General features: G+C 43.9%; 1 protein-coding gene across 1 annotated transcript in view; it reads right to left on the reverse strand.

Annotated features, from left to right (window-relative positions):
- Positions 1-5992, reverse strand: part of LOC144680443 (uncharacterized) — an 80177-nt gene extending 74185 nt beyond the window's left edge. Inside the window, exon 1 of the mRNA XM_078541407.1 lies at positions 4958-5992. The gene's annotated coding sequence lies outside the window, so the exon portion shown is untranslated. The remainder of the gene's footprint in view (positions 1-4957) is intronic.
- Between the last annotated feature and the right edge of the window lie 14179 nt (positions 5993-20171).

Raw genomic sequence — 20171 nt, forward strand, 5'->3', positions numbered from 1 at the left:
TTATTACAAGTGTGGAGTCTCATTCCTTCAGATATTCATCCTTATTCATCTGGGCATCACAATTTAGGAAAGATGTATAGGCCTTGGAGGGAACGCATTGTAGATTTACTTGAATGATACCTGGGCTCCAAGGATTAAATTATGAGGAGAGATTACATAAATTGGGTTGCATTTCCTGGAATTTAGTAGTTTGAGGGATTATTTGATCAAAACTGTTAAGGTATTGAGAGAAACACATAGGAGATATAGAGAAAAATTATTTGCACTGGTCGAGGCATAATCTAATTAATTTTAATACTGATATGGATGGATTTTTGTTAATCAAATGTAATAAAGGATATAGGGCAAAGGTAGGTATGTCGAGTTAAGATCACAGATCAGCCATAAGCTTACTGAATGGCAGAACAAGTTTGAGGGGCTAAATGGCCTATTCCTGTTCCTAAGACCCCACACTGGAGATGTTAAAAATGTCAAATTTAAATCTGTTCTAACATTTATTTTGTCTCATTTTTACTCTGTCTTTTTGCACTCATTATTTTTCTCTCGTAATTTCACTTTCTGTACCTGATTTGACATTGAATTCACCCACATTAAGTTACCCTCCTTCTCAGTTCTTGCACTGTTAATTTCACCATACTTCAATCTGTTTGGTTAAGGAGAAACACAGTTGCTGGCTGTCAGGTCACTTGGGCCCCAGATTCCCAGTTTCTCTCACAATGACTGTGAACTCACATTTTAAGCAACTTATCATGCAAAAAAAAAAATCAAAAACGAAATCTGCATGAACAAGTCTTACCAATGGCAGATACAGTTAAATGCAATGCTATACACAAGAAAATATGGCCCAATGAAGATAGTTCTTTGAGGAAGTAACATGTGCTGTGGATAAAGGGGAACCGTTGGATGTACTGTACTTAGATTTCCAGAAGGCATTTGATAAAGTGCCACATCAAAATTTATTGCAGAAAATAAAAGCTCATGCTATAGGGGGGTAACATATTGGCATGGACAGAAGATTGGCTGGCTAACAGGAAGCAAAGAATAGGCATAAGTGGGTCTTTTTCAGATTGGCAAGATATAATGAGTGATGTGCCACAGAGATCAGTGCTGGGACCTCAACTGTTTGCAATTTATATAGGTGACTTGGATGGATGGGATGGTTGCCAAATTTGCTGATGACACAAAGATAGGTAAGAAAGTAAGTTGTGAAGAGGACTTAAGGAGGCTACAAACAGATATAGATAGGTTAAGTGGGTGGGCAAATCTGGCAAATGGAGTATAATGTGGGAAAATGTGAAATTGTCCATTTTGGCAGGAAGAATAAAAGAGGCTTATTATTTAAATGGTGACAGATTGCAGAGCTCTGATGTGCATGAATCACAAAAGGCTAGTAAGCAAGTACAGCAAGTAATTAGGAAAGCTAATAGAATGTTATCATTTATTGCAAGGGGAATTGAATACAAAAGTAGGAAGCTTATGCTTCAGTTGTATAGGGCACAAGTGAGACCATTGTGTACAGTATTGGTCACCTTATTTTAGGAAGGATGTAAAAGGAAGCAGTTCAGAGAAGGTTTACTCGATTAATACCTGGAATGGGTGGGTTGTCTTATGAGGAAAGGTTGGACAGACTAGGCTTGTATCCACTGGAGTTTAGAAGAGTAAGAGGCAACTTGATTGAAACATATAAAATCCTGAGGGGTCTTGACAGGGTGGATGTGGAGAGGATGTTACCTCTTGTGGAAAAATCTAGAACTAGGGGTCACTGCTTAAATTTGATTAAATTAATTTAATTTAAATTCAATTTAAAATGGAGATGAGGCGAAATTTTTTTACTCAGAGGGTCGTGAGTCTTTAAAACTCCGTTCCTGAAAAGGTGCTGGAAGCAGTGACTTTGAATATTTTTAAGGGAGAGGTGAACAGATTGCTTGGTAAACAAGGGGTTGATAGCTTATTGGAGGTAGGTGGGATGCAGATTCAGCGATGATCTTATTAAATGATGGAACAGGCTTGAGGGACTGAATGGCCTACTCCTGCTCCTTGTTTGTATGTTCGTATGTATATCATGTTGTGGATGTGTATAATAGAATTTCTCCCTCACAAATCTAGAAACTTAGTGGGCGAGTGTTTTTTGGGGTAAATTTTAAAAATTACAGATGCTATTTGATGCCCTGCTATTGTAAAACCTAGTGCATCATTCAATATTTGCAAATCTATAGACACTATTTGGTGGCTGATATCTATTTTACACTCTGTAACACCCCACCCTGCATGTTTAATACATAACTAGACCTGAAGGTATTACTACGTGATCAAGCACCAGCACTGTATGTGACACTCTTCAACACTGCTCCTCACTTCAAGGAGTAAGTCAGTGAGCGGCAGGTCACAAAACATAAGTTCCACAGGAGTTCCACCAAGGTGACGCCACACTAAATAACAACAACAACTCATATTTGTAGAGCATCTTGTATGTAACAACACATCCTATGTTGCTTTTCGGAAGCATTATAAAACATAGAAAGGAAGAAGGTTCTAAGTGGTCTGGCAGGTTTAAAAGTAGATAAATCTCCAGGCCTGGATGAAGTGTATCCCAGGCTGTTGAGTGAGGCAAGGGAGGAGATAGCAGGGGCGCTGGCAATAATTTTCAATATCTCTCTGGCCACAGGAGAGGTGCCAGAGGTTTGGAGGACAGCCAATGTGGTATCGTTATTCAAGAAGGGAGGAAGGGATAAACCAGGGAACTACAGGCCAGTCAGTCTAACCTCAGTAATGGGGAAACTATTAGAAGCAATTCTGAGTGACAGAATTAATCTACACTTGGAGAGGTAGGGTTTAATCAAGGACAGTCAGCATGGTTTTGTTAAGGGGAGGTCATGTCTGACCAATTTGATTGAATTTTTCGAAGGGGTGACCAGGTGTATAGATGAGGGCAATACATTTGACGTAGTCTACTTGGACTTCAGCAAGGCTTTTGATAAGGTCCCACATGGGAGACTGATGACAAAGGTAAAAGCCCATGGGATCCAAGGCAATTTGGCAAATTGGATCCAGAATTGGCTGAGTTGTAGGAAGCAGAGGGTGATGGTTGAGGGGTGTTTTTGAAACTGGATGCCTGTGTCCAGTGGGGTTCCACAGGGATCGGTGTTGGGTCCCTTGCTGTTAGTGGTATATATAAACGATTTAGACTTGAATGTAGGAGGGTTGATCAGTAAGTTCACGGATGACGTGAAAATTGGTGGGATGGTAAATAGTGAGGAGGATAGCCTTAGCTTACAGGAGGATATAGATGGGCTGGTCAGATGGGCTGATCAGTGGTAAATACAAGTTAACCTGGATAAGTGTGAGGTGAAGCACTTGGGCAGGACAAACAAGGCATGGGAATACACGATGAATGGTAGGACCCTGGGAAGTACCGAGGATCAGAGGAACCTTGGTGTACATGTCCTCCGGTCCCTTAAGGTAGCGGGACAGGTGGTTAAGAAGGCATATGGGATTCTTGCCTTTACTAGCCGAGGCATAGAATACAAAAGCAGGGAGGTTATGCTGGAACTGTATAAAACGCTGGGTAGGCCAAAGCTAGAGCATTGCGTGCAGTTCTGGAATTATAGGAAGGATGTGACTGCACAAGAGAGAGTGCAGAGGAGATTTACCAGGATGTTGCCTGGGCTGGAGAGTTTTAGTTATGAGGAGAGATTGGATAGACTGGGGTTATTTTCCCCGGAGCAGAGGAGGTTGAGGGGGGACATGATTGAGGTGTATAAAATTGTGAGGGGCATATGTAGGGTAGACAGGAAGGAGCTTTTCCCCTTGGTGGAGGGATGAATAACCAGGAGGCATAGATTTAGGGCAAGGGGCAGGAGGTTTAGAGGGGATGTGAGGAAGAATTTTTTCACCCAGAGGGTGGTGGGAATCTGGAACTCACTGCCTGAAAGAGTGGTAGAGGCAGAAACCCTCATAACATTTAAGAAGTATTTGGATGTGCAAATTTCCAAGACAAATTTTATTGGAAACACCCAAAATATGTTAATTACTGAAGAATTTAAATTTGCTAAGCTTTTAATAAAATACCATTAGTAGATATATAAGAAGTTAATTTTAACTACTGCAGACAAAGTTAGAGCTGGAACCGACCACTGATCTGAATAAAAGTGCCTGTACATTGAAAAGGAAACAATTCCATAATCTCATTCTACAGGTCAAGTGATTCTACATTTTATTTTTATTCAAATTAGTTTGACAGATTGCCTGAGTAATTATAAGCTCAAAATAAAAAATATACTTTCAGATCCTCTATATTTGTTTCCCCAACTGGTGGTGCTACATCACTCCTCATCCTTCTTGACTTACAGCCTTTGCCACTGTTGACTGCACCATCCTCCACCAGCACCTTTCTTTGTGGTCCAGGAGAGTCTCTCTGCCCCAATCTGGAGCTACTGCCTATGCAGCCATAGCCAGAGAATCTCCTGCAATAATTTCTCTTCCCACTCTGCACAGTTACCTCTGGAGTCCCCATGGATTTTTGCTTGGCTGCCTATTTTTCATCCAAGTCCTGTGAAGCTTTCCCCATTTCCCACCATACAGCATCGGAGAAACAGCATAAACCATCAGTACAATATATTTCTGTGGCGTTTTAAGTGAAGCTACAGTGTTACAACACAGCCGACCCTATTATAGTGTTTCTTTTCAATCGGAAATGGGATTAGGTGGGGGTGGGGATGGGGGTGGGGATTGGGGGGCAAGGTTTGCTGCTTTTTTGGTTAAATTTCATTCAAAAGTTCTCAAAGCTGGCAATGGAAACAGTCTCCCTGCTCATCAGAGTCCGGATCTTTATGCACAAGTTTTCGCGCCAGGACAAACTTTTTCATAAGCTTTCAAACTGTTGATTAATTAAAGATTTAATTTTGCTGATCATTAATTAAATATAATTCGTAATATAAGGAGTTAATTTTAACTATACATACCAAATATCTACAGTCTGAAATAAAGCTGGAACCGATCACTGGTCTGTGTTTGAGATGATCAATAACTGACCTGAATAAAAATAACTGTACGTTGAAAAGGAAACAATTCCATCATTTCATTCTACAGGTCAAGTGATTCTAGATTCTATTTTTGTTCAAATGCGTTTGACAGGTTGTATGAATCAGAGTGAACTCAAATCTGAGAAGAAAAAACTTAAGATTTTCACCTACTTTATTTTTCCCCTATTAATGATATTATGTGCTCTCTCAACAGGTCCACTTGGTACTGTTGGCCTAATCATTCTGCTCTAACACTTCCCTTCCACCAGCACCTCTCTTGTGGTCCGGATCTGTTTCCTATGTAGTTAGCTAAATCCTGCATTGGATTTTTATCTTGCCCTGCTCTGTTATCTATAAGAGTCCCCCAAGAATCTTGCTTGTCCTCCTCCTATTTCTTATCTGCATGTTGCTGGGCTTTCCCCGTTTCCTCACTGTGGAGCCTTGGAGAAACTGTGTAAATGGACATTGCGATGCTTGTTCTGTGTTTTTGGTGATGCTGCAGCTGACCCGTTACACTATTTGTTTTCAAGTAAATTGGGAGAGGTGGATTTCACTTCATTTCTGCGGAAATTTCTTTCAAAAGGTTTGATCAAAACAGGGTCACATTTTCAAACCAAAGAAACCAGTTTCCCCTTGCACATTTTATGAATATTCGCACAGAGACTTTTGCTTCAAGGCAAACTTTACTGTGCATATTCAAAATATGTTGATTAGTTTGGAATTGAATCTTACTGATTTGTTAATGGAATACAATGGGTGGAATTTAATAAGGGCAGCTGGGGGCCTGACTTTCTTCACCAAGGCTGGTGGCACCCGGCTGACCCGCTCTCCAGGAATTAAATCCCTAATTGGCAGTGGGGACTCTGCTGCCAAGGTTCCAGGCTGGATGGGGAGAGGCCCACCCGCAAGCCTTCTGGCCCATACTTAATCAGGGGGAGGTAGCGATGTCCCTACTTCGCACCCTCCCTCTTATCAAATGGCCCTCACCCTCACCACTGTGGGTGGGGAGGGGTGGGGGGGTGGGATTGCTTGGGGGGGTGTGTGGCAGGGTAGCGAATTGAATTCTGCCCAATGTGCTGATATATGAGAAATTAATTTTAACAATATATACCAAGTAACTACAGTCTAAGGCAGAGCTGGAACCGATCACTGGTCTGTGTTTGAGACGATCAGGAACTGGTCTGAATAAAAGTGACTGTACATTGAAAAGTAAACAATTCCATATTCTCATTCTATTTGTTAAGTGATTCCAGATTCTAATTTTTTCAAATTAGTTTGACAGATTGGCTAAACAAGAGAGAAAACTCAAAATTGAAAAGAAAATAAAAGAAAATCATTTCATATTTTCACATTAGCACTGCCATATCCCTCCTCATCCTTCTCAATCGGTCAACATCCTTTGACACTGTCGACCACACAGCTCCCCTCCAACGTTTCCATTTCACCAAAACCTCTCTTTGCCACCCATAAGAGTCTCTCTGCCCTGGCATCATCTACTTGCTATGCCGTCATAGAATCTCCTGCATTTGTTTCTCCTCCCACCACACACTCTTACTTTTAAGAATTTTTGGTTGGCCCCCTCCTAGTTGCCATCCATGTGCTGTGGATTTTCCTTAATCCTCCTTGGAAGATCCTTAGAGTAATGGCGTAAAATGTCATTAGGGTGTTTTTGGTGAAGCTAAAGGGGCACAGCACAGCCAACCTCATTACTGTGTCTACGTTCAATAGCAAATGGCATGGGGAATATGCATTTTACTGCTCCTTTGCAGATATATTTCATCCTTAAAGTTCTATCAAAGCAGGTCACATTTTCAAACCAAAGGAAATATTCTCCATTACAATATGGATGTTACCACAAAGATTTTCATTCCAAGACAAACTTTATTTTAAACATATTAGATATGCTAATGAATTAAGAAGAATTTAATTTTGCTAATCTTTTGATCAGATTCTATTGGTTGATACAGAAGAAGTTAATATGCATACCTAGTGATGACAGTCTAAGATAGAGCTGGAAACAATTACTGGTCTGGTCTGTATTTCAGAAGATCAACAACTGATCAGAATACACAGAAGAGAAAACAGTTCCATAATCTCATTCTATAGGTCAAGTGATTCTAGATTCTATTTTGCTTCAAATTATTTTGACGGACTGGCTAAGTAAGTCTGAACTCAAAATTGAAAAGAAAATAACTTAATATTTTCACATTCTCTATTTCTCTCCATCACTGATGCTATATCCCTCTTCACCTTTCTCAATAGGTCTACAACCTTAAACAGTGTTAACCCCAACACTTTCCTTCCGCCAGCACCTCTTTTTGTGATGCAGCAGAGTTTCTCTGCCCTGGTTCGGATTCACTTTCTATGCATTTGGAGCAAGATTATCTCCAGAACTGGCTTTTTATCCTGTCCTGCACTGTTTTGTACAGAGTCCCCCAAGAATCTTGCTCCTCCTCCTCCTATTTCTTATCTACATGCTGCCGGGCTGTCCCCATTTCCTCACTGTAGAGCCTCAGAGAAACAGTGTAAATGGCAATGCTTCTTCAGTGTTTTTGGAGATGCTGCAGACGGCCAACCCCATTACAATACTTATTTTCAATAGTAAATGTGGGGAGCTGAGGGGGTGGTGGGTGGGGGAGGTGGCGGTGCAACTTTACTGTCTCTTTGCAGAAATTTCGCCCCTTAAATGTCTCTCAAAACAGGTCACATTTTCAAACCCCAAAGGAAACAGTCTCTCCCTTGCATCACAACATGGATAGTTCCACATAGATTTTCGCTCCAAGACAAACATTATTCTAAACATTCAAAATATGTAAACTAAGACGAATTTACTTTTGTGGATCTTCCAGTAAAATACTATTAGCGGGTCTATAAGGAGTCAGTTTTAACTATACATACCGAGTAGCCAAAGTATAAGATAGAGCTGGAACTGATCACTTTTGGATGTTTGAGATGATCAATAACTGATCTGAATAAAAGTAACTGTACATTGAAAAGGAAATAATTCCACAATCTCATTCTACAGGGTAAGTGATTCTAAATTCTATTTTTGTTCAAATTTGCTTGATAAATTGGCTAAGTGATTTTGATCTCGCAATTGAGGAAAAACAACATAATATTTCAGATTCTATGGGATAAAAATTTGGTTATATTGGTTTTTGGGTTCAGGGGTTGCAATTGGCAACCTGCCCCACCTCATTTATGTAGCATCCTGTGCTACTGTTTACCTTGGTACTCAGCAGAGAGCCTGACAGTTTTGTGCAAATAATACGTTCTTCAAATTCCCCCCAGCGCACAATGTGAACCTAATGAAGCCCTAATACTTCTCCAACTGGAGACAGCTGTTTTTTAGTACCAACTTAAAGCATGTACTCTATTGGAGCACAATTCCAACATCAACACCTGCACCCCTGGCGCTACTCCGCAACTTCCCTATCCCTGGTACTGCTCATTCCTCTCTTGTCACTCCCCCTTCTGTCAGCACTCCCTCCTGTCATGCCCCCACCCATTCCCTGGCTCACCATGCACCTCCAGTGCCCCCATTACCTCTTCCTTCTGGCATTCCTGGTACCTTACAGGGCCGATGATGCCTTTGGAGTGTGTGAGTGAGTACAGCAGGATGGGAGGCATGGGGTAAGCTGGGCGTGCAGGAGGGGATGGGGAGTGTGTGGTTACCGGGGTGGGCGGGGCGGGGGGTGACTTGAGGGCTGACAGAAGGCATGTAAGCGGCACTGGGAATCTGGGGAGAGAGAGTGAATGTCACATGGGATGGGAGTTGGTGAATGGCACCAGGAAGGGGGGTGGTCAGCGGCAATAGGGAATGGGAGAGCTTGAATGAAGGATATATTTAAAATTACATTGAAAACACTGAAAAACACTGAACTGCAGGCAGACCCCAAGGGCATGTCTCCAATTCATGACGATAAAGGAGGCACAGCTTTTCTGCAACTACGTCTCACCACTAGGTCTCCATCTTCCAAAGGATCAAGGCTGCAGCCGAGACAGGAAGTTCCTGCTGTAGCCGACCGAAAAGGCAAATCCATAATTTAAAAAACAGTCAGTGCCGTAAGCTGCAATTCAAAACAAGGAAAATGTGTTACTCCATCCATTGCCTCTTGTGCACCATCCCTCTGCTCCAGCAACTCCCTTCACTCTGCGATCGGTGGCCACCTTCAGCTGTCTTAAGCTCTGGAATTCTCTCCCTAAACTTTTCACTTCTCGACCTCTCTTTTCAGCTTAATTTTTTAAGCAAACTCTAGGCAACCGTTTTCAGCTTCTTCTTTGGGCTGGTGTCAGTTTTTGTCAGGGTTGCCTTGTTCCTGTGAAGCACCTTTACTACATTAAAGACATTATATAAATGAAAGCCATATTTGACGCATTGCTTAAACAATTTTGAGCTCAAATTAAGCAGATGATGTGGACTTAGTTAATTGTAATGCTTTTATCCAAATTTACCTGCACTCTCAGCAACTGCAATGATCAAACCCGCGGAATATTTGCATATAATGCTATTCGAGAAGGCATAGTAGAAAATGTTTGACCAAACCGGGGTGAACATATCAAGGTTGAAGCTGTAAAATGCTAATTTTATTAGATTGTAGTGATTTAAATGGTGGTTGCTGGGGCGAATGAGGATGACTTGGACAGATTTTATTTGAAATATCAGGGGAAGGTCACAGTTTTCTCATGCCTAAATGCTTTTTCTTTATTCCTGGAATGTGAATGCCGCTGGTAGGTCAGCCAATTTTTTGCCCAACCCAAGTTGCCCTGAGAAGGTGGTGACGAGGCATCTACTTGACTTGCCGTCGTTATTTGTAACAATTTGATACAATTGAGCGGCTTGCTAGGCTACTTCCGAGAGCAGTTAAGAGTTAACCACACTCGTGTGGAAGTGGAGTCACATAGGCCAAACCAGATCAAAACCACAGGTTTCCTTCTCCCCCCCCTCAAAAAAATTGGTAAGCCAGTTGTATTTTATGACAATCCAGTAGCTTCATGGTCACACATATTCCATTTTTTAAAAAACCGAGTTCAAATTCTCAAAATGCCACGGTGGAAATTGAGCTCATATTCTCTGGATTATTTTATCAAAGTCTCTGGATAGCCGATCCACCATACTGCTGTATACACTGGTGCTTATATTCAGTGCATATAGTTATTTCTGTGTTTAACCTTCTGTGTTTAAGGGAGATTATTACAGCTAATGACTTTAGTTGGAACAACATTCGCCTTAATTTATCCTAGGCTGGGATTTTCCAGCCCCACCATCGGCAGGCATCGGCAAGGGCGGGACCGGAAAATCCCACCCTCTGATATTTTCTAATAAGTAGCACCACAAGTATACTGCATTTTAAAAATCGATATATGTTAAAACTTAGACCTTTGCTTCACAGACCTGTAACAAACAAAACGCTTCTTAATAAACACTAGTTAACTTACCCTCGGAAGCCTCATGAACTAAGATTTCAGAAAACGCAAAGCTGAACTTGTGTTGCAATGAAATTAGGCTGCTATATGAACCTCCTTCCTCCTCAGTCACAAGGCTGAGGTGCTGTTGATGGAAGGAGAGTGCCATGCATTGTGGCTGATGTATCCCCTTACTGGTGTTCCTCAAACTTGGCAAAGATCAGAGGACCATCTTTGTCTTTTGGGATTAAGGTAGGTTACTAACGTTCCCAACCCAAGAATAAAGCTGTGAACAAATCACCTGTGGAGAAAAAAGGACAAATTCTGGTTGATATACATATTTGGCTGTGCTTTGTGTAACAATAAACTTCTGTAAGACTTGCCAACGTAAAAGAAAATTATATTAACCAGATGATAATCAACTGATCCAAAAAACTTTAAGGATTTCCATTATTTTAATTCAGAGAATAAAATAATATTTATTTCCTGCTATTTCACTGTACATTTGTTAATATCTCCTGGTAAGTAGAAAGAAAATAGAAAGCTTTTACTCCTGACTGATATTTTGTGAATGACCCTGATCAGTGTATTTTGAATGGAAGATTTTTAAACAAGAATTAGCCGTGGCTGCTTTGTGATGCCCCTTTGTCATTTTGACCTCATTACATGTAATGGGACAAGGAATTACAGAGCAATGACAATAAGATTCTAGTCCTATTGTCCTATGGACCAACCACAGTGTCCAAACTAATAAGAAGCAGTCACCACAGAAATGCGATTGGTCCTAAACCCTAAGTCATGCCATGTCAATCGTAAGAGGCAGGCCAGACTGCGGTGTAGTCATTGTGATGTTGTCGATGGCTCAGGTTGTCCTTTGGCAGTAGGTTTGTCAAATAAATGAGGAACTATCAGGCTGGTTCCATGGTTAGTTGCAAGCCAATAACAAAAATTAAGTGGAGTAATAGCATCCTGCCCTTTACCTTTATTTACTTATTAGTGGTAATTGATTAGAAACATTTGCGGCCTACAATAAACTGGAATTTACTTCGGTAATGATGATGAAACTGCCAGCGCCCACTGTGATTACTCCACTGAAACTGACAACAACTCTATGGAGTGTACACATGTCCAGGATAACACAGAGATGCAGAAGTTGGTGTCAGTGATTCTATGCTTCTGCACAGGGTGTGCTGTTGAGATACCCCTAAGCCCCTCCAGATTGTAACCAACGGGCATCAATTGAATTGAAAAAATTATCCACTGTTAGTGAATAAACCCTTGGAAAAGTTATACCTTGTTGAATGACTTTTTAACATTGTACTAAATTCATAATTACTGCTAAACAACTTCACTCAAACAGAAAAGCTAAGTTTATATTTCATTCAAATGGAATTTCATTCAAATTTCATCATCATAAAAAATTCCCACCTTTTAAAAAATATACTTTCTCTTTTTATAAAAGTTCATTTACATTTATTTTAGCTTCTATCTTAATTCAATCTAATTAATTTATTTCGCCGTCTGAAACTATAAATTAAAGTTAAGAATATTACATGCTTTTAACTTCCTGCTTTGCTGCATGTGAATACTTCAACATGATTGGTTGCTTATCTCTTTGCTGACATCACAGCTGCTGCATGCCAAGACTTGGCACCAAATTTAACCTGGGGTTAGGAAAGGGAAAACCACACCAAAGAGATGGTTAGATCTTTATGGACAGTTTTCTTCAAGGTCAGTGGTGAGGACACTTGCTTTGCTGCTGACTGCATAATCCAGGGCATTATGTTCAGTAGACGGATTTTGGCTCGATTTTAAATTAAACTATACTAAATTATTCTGAATCTTTATCAATTTAAATATTTATTTGTGGCTTGTGGCTAAAATTGGTGTCTGCACAAGTCGATCAAATACATAGCCTAATATCCTATTAAGGGGATGTGGTTGGTGGGATGGTGGTGGTGTGCGGTGAGGCAGGGGTGCTGGTATGTCTTCTCCCTCAGCGCTGACAATGACGTCCCTTCTTGAAATCTCTCCAATGTCGCACGTTTTTTAACTGCCTCTCAGGGCAGTTTTAAAGTCTAAAAGCACAACATGACAATGTAAATGGCATTGGAGAAGAACAATCCTGCTTTGAAAATGTGTCACTTGCATGACACCATTGCTCCGCGCACAGTGTAATCGAGGCTCTAATAATGTTGGTTCTGTTTTGGCTCCTTTACAAACCAGCAACAACCCTACTTTGAGAAAGAAATGGGCAGATGTGCAACAAATTGTTCTCCGTTGAAGAGGTATTTGTTTTTCATTATAGGAGAATCGTCTCTGCCCTGGAAAGCTTTGGGCTGAATTTTATGTGCTGCCAGTGGGTGTGTTTCCCGTCAGGGGGGGACGTAAAATGGGGAGGTGGGGGACACGTAAAATGGGGTGGGCCCCCATCCCACCACTTTCCCGCCCACCCCTGAGCTCTCCTCCAAAATATGGGGATTGGGCGAGCACCAAAATTGGCAGGCCGCCCGTCAAATTCAAATGAATGATTAAGGGTCAATTAGACATTTTTTCAATCCAAGTGACGTTGATAATGCATTGCCCATGCCAAAAAAAATTTGGTGTGGGCAGCAGGGCAGGAGCGGGAAGCCTGTTTTTTAAACTTAAATGTTTAAAGGGCGGGAGGAAATGGTGGGGGGGTCGTTCTTCAGGGGCTGCCCTTGGACGATCGTGGGGTGGCCCCCTTTAGATCAACCCCCTCTTTGCCTTCCTACCTGCTCCCTCCCTTAAACACAACCCCTCCACCCCGACCCTCTACCTAATCTACCCAAACCCTCCTGGCCCAAGACCCCGGACTTACCTGCTACCGGGACCCATGGGCCTTCATCTTCTTTCCCTGCAGTCCCGGCAGCGACCACTGATGCCTTCCTGGTGCTGCCAAGATTGATGGAGCTGCTGGCCATTCCAATTGGCCGGCAGTGGGTGCGGAGGGTGGGACTTCCGCCCCAATGAGAGGCAGAGGTCCCACTCGGCCCTCATTTGTCTGTCCTGCAGGGCTTTATGGTTGCGGGTTAGGTTGGAGTAGAGCATGTTGACTCCACGGCAACATGGAGCGGAATCATCCCAGATTTGTACTATGTGTGGTAGTGGGCTGGATAAAGAACGTTTTACTCGCTGGCCACAATGGCGGCTTTTCACGCTGCATTGTCCCAATCCTGCCTCATTAATCATGCGTTCCCAGGAAACATGCTGGGTCACTGGCGAGCCTCTCATTTGCTCGCCCTGCTGTCACCTCACCGCTTCCTCACGCTGGGCACCATATTTAAAGTGCAGCCACATGCACGCCTGTCAGTGCTTCCAACCCAGGACTGCTGCACAGGAGACATGGCCCCCGTAAGGCAAGAAGACTGCAGCCCCCCCTGATTCAGTGACATATCCCTGGAATGCTTTTTGGATGCCGTGGAGGCCCACTGTGATGTCCTATACCACTGCAATGGGTGAAGGCCAGAAAGCAAGGTGACAAATCCAGCTTGGAGGTGGTGGCTGCGGTTCTCAGTGCCAATGCCCTGCAAATGAGGACAGCCATCGAGTGCTACAAAAGGATGAATGGTCACTCTCAACTCACACACTCACAAACCCATCACACATCCACAGGGATCTCACACCTCAAGGGACAACACCACTAACTCTCACACACACCCTCACATCTCCATCAGGCTGATATCCTCTGGAACGTGCATCATCATCCCGTCCATGGCTCCGCTCACCACACAAACATTCCATGCAGTGCCATGTGTCCTGCTCACACTCTCTCCATCTGTTTTCATGCAGGAGAAGCTGGATGAAAACAGCAGGGAGAGGTCCCAGGCTGGGGGTGGCGTGGCCCACATTAGGTTCCTCACTCACTTTGAGGAGCGTGCCATCGTGCTGACTGGTGAGGACGTGGACTGTGCCTACAGTGATGGTGAGGTCGGTGATGAACACCTTTATGAGGATCCTGCACCACATCATTTCTCTCTAAACTCATATGTCAGTGGTCTCTCTCCTGGTTTTGACTCTGCTGCCATGCACTCATTATTTCTACTTTGGTTCGCAGGGAGCTCTGCCAAGCGACCGACACCCTCAGCCAGCCAATCCCTCAGCTCCATTCATGTCCTCACCTCCAGCCAAGAGGACACCTCCATTGAAAAGCTGGAAATAAGCAGCCTGGATGACCCGTCACAGCGCTTACCTGCTTATCAGCCGAGATCTCCAGCACTCAGAGGACTTGTTGGGAAGAGGCATCTGTGAGGTCTGAGTCAGATGATAAGCCTCTGGATTCGTCCTTCCAACTCATCCTGGAGAGTCAGCAGAAGGCAGGGAACATCATGCAGAGCTGTTGGAAGCTGACAACAGAGTGGCACTTGAGATTGAGGAATGTGCCTGCCTGCTCTCTGATGAAGTGGTGCCCACATGTGCATGTATGGAGAACTCCATGGGAAGGATGGTGGACACCATGGAGAACCTAGTCCAGCAGAGATGCCCGCAGACCTGCACTCCATCGTGGTAGCAATGGTGAGTTCCTGCAGTGGCAATGCGAGAGGGAAGCAGGGCACTCGACGCCCTTCCAGTGCCCCTTCCCCTCAAGAAGTCAGACCGGGATCCTCGGGTGAGGAAGGAGGAAGGAGGCATGGCAGCTGGGTCATCCACTCAGGAATCCCAGAGGCTATCCTCTCCCACCGAGTCCCCTTTGCCTGTGAAGCCCTCAACCTCAGCCACTGTCACCACAGCTGGCCCACAGGATGACAGCCAAAGCAATCCGGGGACACAAGTTCTCGGCTGTCCAGAGGATGCACGCCGCAGTCATCAGAGGCAACAGGACCAACAATTGGATAGGCAGTCTCCACCCCTGCTGCGGATTTCAGGGCAGCACCTAGAAGTGTTAGGCCTAGAAAAGTTAAGAACTTCTAACCACAATTGGTTACATGGGTGAACACATTTTGTCACTTTATAATCTGAAAATATATTCACTTTCACTTAACAATGTGTAATGGAGTCTTTCAGCTTCATTTCCAGGCTTCACGAGTCTTCCCAGTACATCCCCACCACCCCCCGCCTAGCAGTTCAGCTGCTTGCAGCCGGCCCATGAGTGATTTTGGAGAGAAGCATGTGTGTGTGTGTGTGTGTGTATGTGTGTGTGGCAGGGCCTTTCGGAGTCTCATGCAAGCACTCTCCCACACAGCTGGATCCTTCTTCCATCACACTCATCTCAATGCTACCTGCTGGGGTTCTCCTTCAGTTGTCCATCTGAGTTGACCTACTCCCTCCCACACCCTTTCACTTTCGGATTTAGAAGCATGGTGTGTGTAATGTTCATCTTTAGCTCCCCCTGTCCTTTCTCCTCCCCCAGTCACCCATTTCCTTTCCCCCCATTATTGTCGATCCCCCTGGCATCACCTTCCACCTCCCAACGACACCTACCAACCCAAACCCTTTTCCTTCGGGGATGTCCAGGTGAATGTGCATGTTCCCTACCTTCCAGAAAATCCCACTGCTATCCACATTAAATTCCCCGACCTCGTCCTTCTCACCCCCAGGGTCCATTTCTGCCTCTGAGTCCCCACCAACCCCATGCGCCATCCCTTCTACTGATACAATCGCACCCTCACCCTAGTGGCTCACTCTGCCCTCTCTCATCTCACCATTCCCTCCTACCACACCCACCCTCATTTCACTCCCCAGGAGGCAGTCACTGACTCCACAGACCCCTCCCTTGCACATTCACCTGACAACAACTCCCTTACTTCTCCCCAATTCTGGACTCCTTCCACCCCCCGCCCCGGACTCCTTCCTCCCTCTGGACTCCATCCCCCCTTGGAACTCCTTCCTCCCCCCTTGGAACTCCTTCCTCCCCCCGAAGTTGTTCCACCCTCCCAACTCCTTCCCTTACAACTTACTCCCCCCTTACATCTATCCTCACTTGCTGTATTCTCCCGTTACACCCTCCTCGCCTGTATTCCCTCCCACCCTCCAACCTCAACCCCCCAACACCTTCGTTACCCCCTCCCAATCTCACCATCCCGCGACACACCTTCCTCTCCCAGCCAAACCTAGAACTTCGTCTCCCAACACCCATTCCCCCGTACTCCCCTGGTACACCCTCCTCTCCCAGTCAAATCTACACCTTCCTCTCCCAGCCAAATCTACACCTTCCTGTCCACCCCCTCGTTGATCATCCGTAGCAGACCATGGCCAAGACATTGATGTCCCGAACCAGATCCTCAACGGTGACCTACCACCTTCCATGAGCTGCTTCGCGGTGGGGCAGAGCCATGTCCATGAGAACCCACCCAGCATGCGATGGACATTCTCCCAGGGTCCGGTTGCTGTCGGGCTCCAGCAACTTCTGCTCCTCGGATGTCCGCGATGTGAGCAAAGCCCTGGAGGTAAGTCCTGACTTTTGCATGTCACACTTGTCAGGATGTATTCTGCACTGATGTGTTTTCCCGCCGACGTGGGCAGTAAATTTGACGCGGAGGATGGTTCCGGTGGGCTGGACTCATAATGATATGCAGATGTGTCACAGTGGAGTTTCCGATGTGTGGTGGCGGGAAATGTGGCCCGTGATCGAAGGGTGGAGCGGACAATTGCAAACTGGTTTCACAATGTCATGAAACAGATGTTTGGCCTTCTCGCCATATTGTCTGTTCACACCCACCATGATGCCCGATGGCAGCAGGCATGGAAAATTCCGCCCGTGTTTTCCGTGGGTGGCGTGTATTGTCCATCGCCTCCCCACCCCTCCCACCCCTGTGTTATTCCACCATTTATTTTGGTATTTGTAATGTACTTGGAATACCAGACAGGTTTCTTGTAAGAAACAGTAAACTTTATTTACAGAGCTCCTGATGAAGCTGCATGCTAGAAACATCCACCCCTAAGATTACCTGTGCTTTGAGCTGATTCATCTGTACCGTCACATGATCCCCATAACAGTATGAAAGCTTTAGCTTACAATTACTACACTCCTCCCCCTTTAATTTTGTTTTACCTCTCTTATTTACAAAAATATCTTAACCCAAATCACATACAAATATAAACAGTTTATGCAATTATGGATTTAGTCTTTGAAGTGGTTTTTTTGGTTCGGGTAGAGAGATGCAACTCTATGACTTGAGATTCTTCCATTGGATTGACTTGAACTGCATCATCAGGGACATCCTTAGACAATGGCAGTTCAGGATTATTTACTTCAAAGAGACATCAGGTATGTCTATTCTTTGCCATTCTGGCACCTCAGGGATCGAAGGTTCGATTTGACTCTCAGGTGGATAAACTGGCTGTTAGAGTGTCTCTCTACTTCTGAGATGATTTATGTGTTTCCTAACAATCCTGTTTTCCACTTCCACTTGATATGACGAAGGTCCTGTTTCAAAGGTGATTGTACCAGGAACCCATCTCGGTCCAGTTGCAAAATTTCGCACAAAAACTGTCTCCCCCACAGTAAATTTCTGATCTTTACTGTGAACATCATGATTCACTTTCTGACTACTCTGGTTCTTCTCCAACTTCCCCTCTAAGTTAGGGAATACTAGGCTCAATCTTGTTTGGAGGCAGCGTTCCATTAACAATTCAGAATGTGTTGGACCCGTAGTTGCACGAGGAGCCCTGGAATAGTTGAAAAGAAATCTTGAAATTCTTTTTTCTAATGTTCCCTCAGATAATTTCTTCATGCCTGTTTTAAAGATTTGTATTGCTCTTTCTGTTAACCTATTGGATGAGGGATGATACGGTGCTGTTTAGACATGTTTAATCCCATTTAGGTTCATGAATCTCTGGAATTCTGTGCTAGTGAAAGCAGCACCATTATCTGAAACAATGACTTCTGGTAGGCCATGTACACTAAAACACTGGCGCAGCTTTTCAATAGATGCACACGATGTTGGTGATCTAACTTCATACACATCCATTCACTTTGAATGTGTATCGATGCTCAATGCATGGTACCTAAAAATGGACATATATAGTTTATATGTAGTCTAACCCAGGGTCAACCAGGCCACTCCCACGGATGCAGTGGGGCTGAAATGGGCAACTTCTGCTGTTGCTCACACTGGAGACAGTGGTTAACCATTTTTCTATATCACTGTCTATACCTGGCCACCAGATATAACTTCGCGCAAGCATCTTCATTTTCAAAATGCCTGGATGCGCATTATGAAGCTTTGTCAATAGTGATTTTCTTCTTTGTGAAGGGATGACGACTCTTGCTCCCCATAACAAGATACCACCTTGACAACTTAGTTCAGATTTATGGGAATAGAATGGTTCTAATTCTTCAGAGACTTGTGCATCCGACCATCTTGCAATACCTGTTCTCGGACTCTTGATAAAATTGGATCCCGGTTTGTCCAATTCTTTATCTGCTTTGCACAGACCGGTGAGGAGTCCAGGAAATCCAACACAAGTACAACTTCTTGAGGCACTGGAGCATGTGTAATGCTATCTGGCAAAAGGAAGATGACCGAGGACATCTGCATTTGTTATATGCACACCCAGACGGTGCATAAAAGTGTACTCGTAAGCCGACAAAATCAAAGCCCATCTTTGAATTCCAGCATAGGCCATCAGTGGGATTGCCTTATCTTCACTAGACAAACCCAACAGTGGCTTGTGACCTGACACGATGGTGACACTGCAGAAGTTGCCCATTTCAGCCCTACTGCATCCATGGGAGTGGCCTGGTTGACCCTGGGTTAGACTACATATAAACTATATATGTCCATTTTTAGGTACCATGCATTGATCATTGATACACATTCAAAGTGATTGGATGTGTATGAAGTTAGATCACCGACATCATGTGCAACTATTGAAAAGCTGCGCCAATGTTTTAGTGTACATGATGCAAATATTGATGGAACTTCTTTACTCCAAATGTGGCAGATAAACCTTTTTCATTTTGTGAATAACCTTTCTTGTCTGTAGAAAGATCCTATTGGCCTTTCAGATTTGGTTTCTGTTTTTCCTTCTTGTGTTTGCCACAGGGTTTTGTTTCATCTTTCATTTTGATTTCACAGTTGACCAAATTCCTCTCCGGTGAAATCTCCGCTTGGTTCAGTTCGAGGGGTGAGCTACCCATTCGCAGCTTGGAAAGTTACATGACTTTTCCTTCCAATGCCTCTTTTGTCTCAATCAACTGATTCTTCAGTTCTTCTATTTCTCTTTTGTATCTATTGGCTTCCTCTTGGAATATTGAACATTGTTGAGTTTTTTCTGTCAACTGTTTCTTCCGTTGGTTCAGAATGGCACTGCATTCATTTAGCCTCTTTTCATGATTTTCCCAGAACCAACTCTGACCTGAAGGATCCTTGCTTCCTCTGAAGGTGCTTCGGCTCTTCTATCTCATTCCTAAAGATACCATCATATTCCCTTGTCAACTTAGGATTTCTTCCTGTTCTAACTTGAAAAAATTCTGACCGGTTGAGTTTAAGTTCTTTCAACCAATCACAGCCTAGAAGGCTAGGTCCTTCGCTTGTTACACAATCACTGGCAGCTGGGCTGTCTTTTGCCTGTAGGGTCCAGGCCCAGAGGTGATGCTTTAAACCTTATTGCCTCTCCAGTGTACGTTTTTAGCTGAGCTGTGGTTTGCTCCAAACTCAATGGCTGGGTACCTTCTCTGAGGTATTTAAAGATGTACTCTCCCACCACTGTGGCCGATGCTCCTGTGTCAACCTTAATGACTAGAGGCTTCCCATTTCTTGAAGGGTGACTGTGATTGGT

The sequence above is a fragment of the Cetorhinus maximus genome, chromosome 5, assembly GCF_964194155.1.
Source record: "Cetorhinus maximus chromosome 5, sCetMax3.hap1.1, whole genome shotgun sequence".
NCBI classification, from domain to species: Eukaryota; Metazoa; Chordata; class Chondrichthyes; order Lamniformes; family Cetorhinidae; genus Cetorhinus; species Cetorhinus maximus.